General features: G+C 42.0%; 1 protein-coding gene across 2 annotated transcripts in view; it reads right to left on the bottom strand.

Annotated features, from left to right (window-relative positions):
* C2H8orf89 (chromosome 2 C8orf89 homolog) overlaps nucleotides 1-8837 on the bottom strand; it is a 79862-nt gene extending 71025 nt beyond the window's left edge. Inside the window, exon 1 of one of the 2 annotated variants that reach the window (XM_045006517.1) lies at nucleotides 8784-8837. The gene's annotated coding sequence lies outside the window, so the exon portion shown is untranslated. The remainder of the gene's footprint in view (nucleotides 1-8783) is intronic. The other variant, XM_045006520.1, reaches the window with a different exon arrangement.
* Between the last annotated feature and the right edge of the window lie 944 nt (nucleotides 8838-9781).

A 9781-nucleotide genomic window follows, 5' to 3' on the forward strand; every position in this document is an offset into this window, starting at 1 on the left:
GAGTTTGTGTGGAGTTCACCAAATAGTCTGGACCAAACTGAAAGTCAAAATGTTTCAGTAACGTTGAAATAAAATGTTTCATTTCAACCACGTATTTTTGTTTAGACTTTCAACCATTTTGACAAAAGCAAAGGATTCATAAAACAGCTGGAAAAGCAAGTGATGGTAATGCTATTACCTCCCTTATATGCTTTAGCCCGGTGGTGAGGGTATTTACCTAGAAGGTAGAAAATCAGGGTTCAATTCCCCCACCCCCTCAACCAGATATTGAGATAAGAACAGCCATTCTGGGTCAGACCAAAGGTACATATAGTCTAGTATCCTGTCTGCCGACAGTGGCCGATGCCTCAGAGGGAATGAACAGATCAGGTAATCATCAAGTAATCCATTCTCTGTCACTCATTCACAGCTTCTGGAAAACAGAGGCTAGGGACCATCCTGGCTAATTGCCATTGATGGACCTATCCTCCATGAACTTACCTAGTTCTCCTTTGAATTCTGTTATAGTCTTGGCCTTCACAATATCCTCTGGCAAAGAGTTCCAGAGGTTGACTGTGCGTTGTGTGAAAAAATACTTCCTTTTGTTTGTTTTAAATTTGCTGCCTATTAATTTCATTTGGTGACCCCTAGTTCGTATGTTATAAGAAGGAGTAAATAACACTTCCTTATTTACTTTCTCCACATCAGTCATGATTTTATAGACCTCCATCATATCCCGCCTTAGTCATCTCTTTTCCAAGCTGAAAAGTCCCAATCTTATTAATCTCTCCTCATATGGAAGCTCTTTCATACCCCTAATCATTTTTGTTGCCCTTTTCCGAACCTTTTCCAATTCCAATATATATTTTTTGAGATGAAGCAACCACATCTGCAGGCAGTATTCAAGATGTGGGCATACCATGGATTTATATAGAGGCAATATGATATTTTCTGTCTTATTTTTCTATCCCTGTCTTAATGATTCCCAACATTCTGTTCTCTTTTTTGACTGCCGCTGCACATTGTGTGGATGTTTTCAGAGAACTATCCACAATGACTCCAAGATCTCTTTCTTGAGTGACAGCTAATTTAGAGCCCATCATTTTATATGTATAGTTGGGATTATGTTTTCCAAGGTGCATTATTTTGCATTTAATCAATATTGAACTTCATCTGCCATTTTGTTGCCCAGTCACCTAGTTTTGAGAGATCCTTTTGTAGCTCTTCACAGTCTGCCTGGGACTTAACTATCTTGAGTAGTTTTGTATCATCTGCAAATTTTGTCAACTCACTGATTACCCCTTTTTTCAGATCATTTACGAATATGTTGAATAGGACTGGTCCCAGTACAGACCCCTGGGGGACACCACTATTTACTTCTCTCCATTCTGAAAATGGACTATTTATTCCTACCCTTTGTTTCCTATCTTTTAACCAGTTACCAGTCCATGAGAGACCTTCCCTCTTATCCCATGAAAGCTTACATTGCTTAAGAACCTTTTGTGAGGGCTCTTGTCAAAGGCTTTCTGAAAATCTAAGTACACTATAACCACTGGATCCCACATGGGTGTTGATCCCCTCAAGGAATTCTAGATTAGTGAGGCATGATTTTCCTTTGCAAAAACCATGTTGACTTTTCCCCAACAGATTATGTTCATCTATGTGTCTGACAATTTTGTTCTTTACTATAGTTTCAACCAGTTTTCCTGGTACTGAAGTCAGGCTTACTGGTCTGTAATTGCTGGAATCACCTCTGGAGCCTTTTTAAAAATTGGTGTCACATTAGCTATCTTTCAGTCATCTGGTATAAAAGCTGATTTAAATAATAGGTTATAAACTACAGACAGTAGTCCTGCAATTTCATCTTTGAGTTCCTCCAGAACTCTTGGGTGAATACCATCTGGTCCTGGTGACTTATTGCTGTTTAATTTATCAATTTGTTCCAAAACTTCCTCTAATGACACCTCAGTATGGGACAGTTCCTCAGATTTGTCACCTAAAAAGAATGGCTCAGGTTTGGGAATCTCCCTCAGATCCTCAGCCATGAAGACCGATGCAAAGAATTTATTTAGTTTCTCCACAATGGCCTTATCATTCTTGAGTGCTCCTTTAGCATCTTGATCGTCCAGTGGCACCACTGGTTGTTTAGCAGGCTTCCTGCTTCTGATGTACTTAATCTTTTTTTGCTATTACTTTGAGTCTTTGGTTAGCTGGTCTTCAAATTCTTTTTTGGGCTTCCTAATTATATTTTTACACTTCATTTGCCAGTGTTTATGCTCCTTTCTATTTCCCTCACTAGGATTTAACTTCCACTTTTTAAAGGATGCCTTTTGCCTCTCACTGCTTCTTTTACTTTGTTGTTTAGCCACAGTGGCACTTTTTTGGTTCTCTTACTGTGTTTTTTAATTTGGGGTATATATTTAAGTTGAGCCTCTATTATGGAGTCTTTAAAAAGTTTCTATGCATCTTATAGGGATTTCACTTTTTGTGCTGTACCTTTTACTTTCTGCTTAACTAATTTCCTCATTTTTGTGTAGTCCCTCTTTCTGAAATTAAATGCTACAGTGTTGGGTCACTGTGGTGTTTTCCTCACCACAGGGATGTTAAATTTGATTATATTATGGTCACTATTACCAAGCGGTCCAGCTATATTCACTTCTTGGACCAGATCCTGTGCTCCACTTAGGACTAGGTCAAGAATTGCCTCACATCTTGTGGGTTCCAGGACTAGCTGCTGCAAGGAGCTATCATTTAAGGTGTCAAGAAACCTTTAAAGAGACTTTAATTGGGTCTTTCCCCATGGAAAGAAAATGCCCTAGCTACTGAGCTATGGGATATTCTGATATGTGGCTTGCTCAATCTCTGCTCTTGAAGCTGTTCTCATTAGAGGAGGGATTTGAACTTGGCACTCCCAAATCCAAGGCAAGTGCCCCAACTATCAGACTGTAGAGTCAGTCACTGAGTTATAGACCCCTATCTCTAGTAAGTAATTCACATCGAACCATGAACATGTTTTTAACTATAGTGGCATTAACAACTTCTGTGAAAACACGTGATTAACAAGTTCTATCACGGATGCATAATTACAGGTTTAACTTTTTCTTGATGTTCATTCAGTATCACTTAATCTAATGCTGAGAAAAATTACATCCCATGGTAGCACTGTAAAATGTCTCTATGGTCATATTTTGTGCTGTTATTGGGACTATCTTTAAGCAGGGAAATAAATGTTTCCTGTCAGCAACAGTATGTGTTTACCTATAAAAAGACTGAATTGATGGGGAAAAAACAAACAAACAATTAGGAGGGTTCAAAATACAGGTTTTTCACTTGTAACCAGAGCCCTCCTGTTCTTTTTTGCACATGACCTAGTTTTTGTTAAATCTTGAGTACTGAAGAGAAAATGAGTAATGCACTGTCTTGGAGGTACATTAAACATGTGATAAGCCCTTTCCTAGCTTTTGGGGGAGGGGAGGTGGAGAAAGCCCTACATCTTTGCTGGTGACTCCTGGGAACTGGAGAAAGTGCCCTCAATATTAGCATTTCTTAGTTTTTTTGTTTTTGTTTTACTTTGTTGTTGTTTATTAAGCACTAGTGGACTGAGGTTTACTTTTGATTCTCTACACCTTTAGCTTTGAGAACAGTGGGCTATTCCACCCACTCCAAAACAACTCCTTAAATATAGAAGTACTAGAACAGGATGAAGTCCTGCTGACGGAACAAACAAAACATTTAACTTTCAGAACGCTGGCAGTTTCCAGTTAGCCAGCTGAATACTTTTCAACCCTTCATAGTACTAACAGGCCTCCAACCTCAGCAATTTACAGGCCCCCTGCCAAAAAAAGTCATTAAGCTTAGTAAAAAAAGAAAAAAATCCCCAACAATAGATTTTCTGTTACCTAAACTATCATCCAGACTTTAAAGTCATTTCAAACACTTATTGATGCTCCTCCTAATTAGCTGTCCAAATCTGAGGCAGTTTTGTAAATCTGAGCCCTATTGTTTTCAGTTTGTTAGTGAAAAGGGAAATATTTGTTTTTCTTGTTAAATTTTCAGTATTGCCAACCCCAAACATTCAAAAATCAGGATCCCACTCTCCCCAAATCATATTTTCTTAAAAACAAACAAAAAACCACACACAATAAGTTAGGGTGACCAGATGTCCTGATTTTATAGGAACAGTCCTGATTTTTGAGTCTTTTTCTTATATAGGCTCCTATTACCTCCCACCCCCGTCCTGATTTTTCACATTTGCTATCTGGTCACCCTACAATAAATGTTGGGTTACTTTTATTTCCTTCTGGTTTCTCAGCCTTTATACACTTGCGTCACATTTTCAAGATTTTTTTCTGCAACCCAGTGTCTAGAAACTTCCTTTTATTTTTAAATGAAAATTGAGATGCTCATGCAATTTCTTCATTCCAGCATTGGGGCACTAAGAAAGACACTAAAAAATTGTGAAAATTGGAAAAGCTGCATTCAAGCGGCTCCTTGCTCTCATCGACATTGTTGGGAAAAATGCCAAAATCAGGTTCTTTGTGTAATAAGTGGTAAAATAGCAGGAAATACTCTTGTAGAGTCAGTTTTTTTGTTCTGTTTTGTTTTGTTAAGAGCTGGAAGCTAAGCATCTTGGTATAGGGTCACTCCTAGTTCCACTCCTGTCAAACTAAAAAATTCCCACCAACTCCAATGGTACAATTTGTCCAGTAAAGGAATTGTTCAGAGGAAGAGGGCAGGGTATGTTTCCTGTAAATTCCTGGTGCTATTTTAAATTTAAAGCAAGATTTGAGGACTTCAGTAACTCAGTCAGAGGTCATGGGCCTTTTTCAGGAATGAGTGGGTTGTAAGGCATGCAATGTTCAAGAGGTCAGACTAGATCAGGGGTCGGCAACCTTTCAGAAGTGGTGTGCCAAGTCTTCATTTATTCACTCTAATTTAAGGTTTTGCATGTCAGTAATACATTTAAATGTTTTTAGCAGGTCTCTTTCTAGAAGTCTATAATATATAACTAAACTATTGTTGTATGTAAAGTAAATAAGGTTTTTAAAACGTTTAAGAAGCTTCATTTAAAATTAAATTAAAATGCAGAGCCCCCCGGACTGGTGGCCAGGACCTGGGCAGTGTGAGTGCCACTGAAAATCAGCTTGCATGGCACCTTCGGCACGTGTGCCATAGGTTGCCTACCCCTGGACTAGATGATCGTGATAGACCCTTCTAGCTTTAAAGTCTATGGGCTTGGCTACACTTACAAATTTGCAGCGCTGCAGCAGGGTGTGAAAACACACCCTCTCCAGCGCTGCAAATTGCGGCGCTGCAAAGCGCCAGTGTGGTTAAAGCCCCAGCGCTGGGAGCGCGGCGCTGTCCGTTATTCCCCACAGGGAGGTGGAGTACAGACAGCGCTGGGAGAGCTTTCTCCCAGCGCTGGTGCTTTGACTACACTTAGCGCTTCAAAGCGCTGCCGCGGCAGCGCTTTGAAGTGCTAAGTGTAGCCACAGCCTATGAGTCCAATTGATAATTGTTTATCTATAGAAGCTGGTTAGCATGCTTAATATGGAAGCATTTTTTTCCTCTCTTGCCTTCCGTGGATACTTAGGTAAACTTCTTTTGTAACTGGCTTTGTTGTGCAATACTGGATGATATTGGGGGCTTTTTAGTTCTGTTTAGGAGAAGATTTCAGTGATTGTCTAAACTCAAGAAGCCAAATCCTTAAGCCAGGGGTATTAAAGAAAAAACTTGAGCTGGAGGGATAAGTTAAACCAGTGTAAGTGAGAGAACAAACAGGACACAACTTATAATAAGCTACTCCTGATTTACACTGGCATAAGTGAGGCCCTGCCTGCACTGGGAAAGTGCATCATACCAGAAAAATATATTCACTGACTCATTTTAGCTAACATATTAAATACAATTTTGTCTTTCATGTGAAAAAGGACAGTCATGTTTATATACAAGTAGGCTGGTTGTGGTAACTCCAGGTTAACCACAACCAGCTACTACATTTCAAACATGACATATCCCTGTCTACACTAAGTGCTTGTTATGTTTTTAACGTTACAACATGCTTTCTAACACGATACATTTGCCCCAGTGTAGACATGGCCTAACAGGACAATTAGGTCTTAAAGGCCTAATTTAGCACTGCCTTATACTTTAAGGAATTGTTTACATCTATACAAGATGGGTGTAAAATGCTACTATCAGTGCAAATGAATGGGCAATTCTCACTTGGCAGTATTTTACAACCATTCTGCACAGGTGTAAATGACTCCACAAGGTACAAAGCATCTGAGAATTAGGGCTGAAGGGCTGGATTCTTGTCTGCCTCACTAAAGTTGCTTTGTGCTGTTTTAGCACATGTGAACATGGGTCAAAGCAAACATTTATTTGAAAGTCATGGAAATATTCATGACTATTTATTCTCACTCTTTTCCTTGTTCTACATTAGGCCCATAATGTTCTCATATTGCAGTTCTTTGTACTTAAATTGCCCTGTATATCAGCAGTAAGAGAGATCTTTAAAGGTATCTGTGTTCGTCTTTATTACTTTATTTTCATCTGCCTGAAATCAGATGAATTTTCACATGCAAAAATAGCATTCTAATTAAGAATTAAGTAAATTCAGCAGGTTAAATCTAGGCTACCTACCAGTGAAAGTTTACTAACTTTACTTATTGTAGTAAAAAGAGTTATATATGGCTCATTCAGCCACTTACATGATTATTTTAATCAGATCAGTATGCCACAGAGCAAATTTGTCTTTGTTTCCTTTGACAATGAGTGAAAATTTCAGCTTGAAAGAGCAGGGAAGAAGAGTGAACTCCACAGTAAAACAGAAACTGTCTTGACTGGTAAATACAGACAAATATCTAATCAATATTGTTGTGTCTATGGCTCTTTACACAATATACATAATATGAAGGAACCACATGTACACAGTGGAGTCCCAATAACTGTGTTTACTAACTATCCACTACTTGCGAGGCCTCCGTACCTAAGTCTGATAGTTTAATAGGAGTTGGTGAACTGCACAGCAGATTATAACTTTTGGCCCCATTACATTAATTAAAACAGGCACGCATCATCAGGGATCTACAACCCATCCTGGACAATGATCCCACACTTTCACAGGCCTTGGGTGGCAGGCCAGTCCTTGCTCACAGACAACCTGCCAACCTGAAGCATATTCTCACCAGTAACTGCACACCGCACCATAATAACTCTAACTCAGGAACCAATCCATGCAACAAACCTCGATGCCAACTCTGCCCACATATCTACACCAGCGACACCATCACAGGACCTAACCAGATCTGCCACACCATCACCGGTTCATTCACCTCCACGTCCACCAATGTAATATATGCCATCATATGCCAGCAATGCCCCTCTGCTAAGTACATCGGCCAAACTGGACAGTCCCTACGGAAAAGGATAAATGGACACAAATCAGATATTAGGAATGGCAATATACAAAAACCTGCAAGAGAACACTTCAGCCTCCCTGGCCACACAATAGCAGATCGTAAAGTGGCCATCCTGCAGCAAAAAAACTTCAGGACCAGACTTCAAAGAGAAACTGCTGAGCTTCAGTTCATCTGCAAATTTGACACCATCAGCTCAGGATTAAACAAAGACTGTGAATGGCTTGCCAACTACAAAACCAGTTTCTCCTCCCTTGGTTTTCACACCTCAACTGCTAGAAGAGGGCCTCATCCTCCCTGATTGAACTAACCTGGTTATCTCCAGCCTGCTTCTTGCTTGCATATATATACCTGCCCCTGGAAATTTCCACTACATGCATCCGACGAAGTGGGTATTCACCCACGAAAGCTCATGCTCCAAATCTTCTGTTAGTCTATAAGGTGCCACAGGACTCTTTGCTGCTATTATATACCAGGTTTGCAGTTTGGTTCAATGGCTCTCAGCACCCCAACTATACAAATTGTTCCAGAGCCCCGATACACGGCTCCAATCTCTTGCTACAGATAGGCCAGTCCTTTACTGAGCTACCATTGTCCCCAACCAGCCCGATATGTTTAACCCTTTATATTTCTCTAAATGAGCAGGTTACTCATGGGTGCAGTTAATTTTTCAGTTTTACAAAGGCCATGTCTACACTAGCACTTACGTCAGCAAAATATTTGTCGCTCAGGGGTATGAAAAACCCCACATCCCTGAGCGACATAAGTTTTGCTGGCATAAGTGCTGGTGTGCACAGCGCAATGTTGGTGGGAGATGCTAACCCACAACATAGCTACTGCTGCTCATTGAGCTGGTTTTATTGTGTCGATGGGAGAGCTCTCTCCCATCAGCATAACGCAGCTATACAAGTGCTCTTACAGTGGCACAGCTGTTTCAATACAGTTGTGCTGCTGTAAGCATAGACACAGTCTACGTCTCTGCAATCACTCTCTATTTCACTTTATTCCTGAATGTGAATGAACAAACCTCTTCTGGGGTAAAAGGTCCAACATGGCCTGTCCCTGTGCCTTTGGTAACATCTTTAGCCCTGTCTCTGGGCTCAGTCCTCAGCCCCTTCTGGGCTAGCCCTGGTATAAAGTAGTGCCCTGGTATAAAGCAGACTCTCTCCCTGGAGACTCTAAGTCCCACCCTTCACTTGGGCCTCTAAACAAGCCTTATCCTCTTCTGGGGGCTTTGCCACACCATCAGGTGTGGGCTCACCCACTACTTCAGGCCCCAACCCAAGGACCCTATAAATAGCAGCCAAGTGTTGCTTTCCATAATAGTTGTTGCTGCTATTCCTTGGGACACTTCCCACATAGCCCCTTCAGCTTCACCCTTACCTCAGGGCTGAAGTTCTCCTCTCCTTCCTCATGGAATGCAAATGTCACCAGAACCCATCTTCTGGTTCTCCCAGGAGCTCCTTCCTTACTCCTCTGGTCCCTGCTAGGAACTGAGCTGCTCAGGCCCTGCAGCTCCTCTTAACTGAGCCTGCTGGGCTGTGATTGGCTGCTTCCCTGCAGCCTTTCTAGGCAAGTCTGGAGGTCCCATCTTTACTGCTCCTTTTCTGGGGCAGGATGTGGTAGGACCATGAGACCTCCAGCAGGGGACCTCAAAGGCATAGGCATAGTTTGACTTCTATATTTGGGGGGCAAGAGGGTGAGGCTCTGTGTGGGGTCTGGGTGCATGGGGATCTGAGTGTGGGGGGGGGGGGCTCTGGATGAAGGGGTTGCGGCTCTGATGGGGGCTCGGTGGTGGGGTTCTGGGTGTAGGATGGGAGGTAGCTCCCCATACAGTGATCCCTCCCCCTTGGCTGAGAAGTGATGGGGGCAGGAAGAGTGTGTGGTAGGGAGTGTGGCACTTTCTGCAGCTGGAGGAGGTTCCTGGGGGTGGGTCTGACCCAGCCCTGGCTGCTCCATGTAAGGAAAGAAGATGATCCGGCCTCCCCACATGTGCCCCCAGGTCCCACAGCCCAACTGGGACTAGCAGCTGAGCTAGGCCCAGAATTTCCCCAGGAGTAGTTCAGTCACTCGCCTGGGCTTGACACTGCTGCACAGAAGCTTGGGAAGCAGCTCAGCTCCTGGCTCTCCTTGTTGAAAACAGGCAGCCCCCCAAAAGCTGTTGACTGCCATATGGATGTGTAGGCTGCTTGCACTAACTGCAACACAATGTAGGATGGCTGACCCATTGGTCTCCATAGCTTCAAAATGAAAGTCACATTTTTGCCAGAATGTATTGGGTCAAGATCATAGCTTCTATGGTACCTTGACTTCAGCAGAGCAGTACAAGAGATTAATCTCACCTTCCGTGTTTTGTAGTGATGGCAAGTGCTGGCCTATAG

This window comes from Mauremys mutica, chromosome 2, assembly GCF_020497125.1.
Source record: "Mauremys mutica isolate MM-2020 ecotype Southern chromosome 2, ASM2049712v1, whole genome shotgun sequence".
Classification (NCBI taxonomy): domain Eukaryota; kingdom Metazoa; phylum Chordata; order Testudines; family Geoemydidae; genus Mauremys; species Mauremys mutica.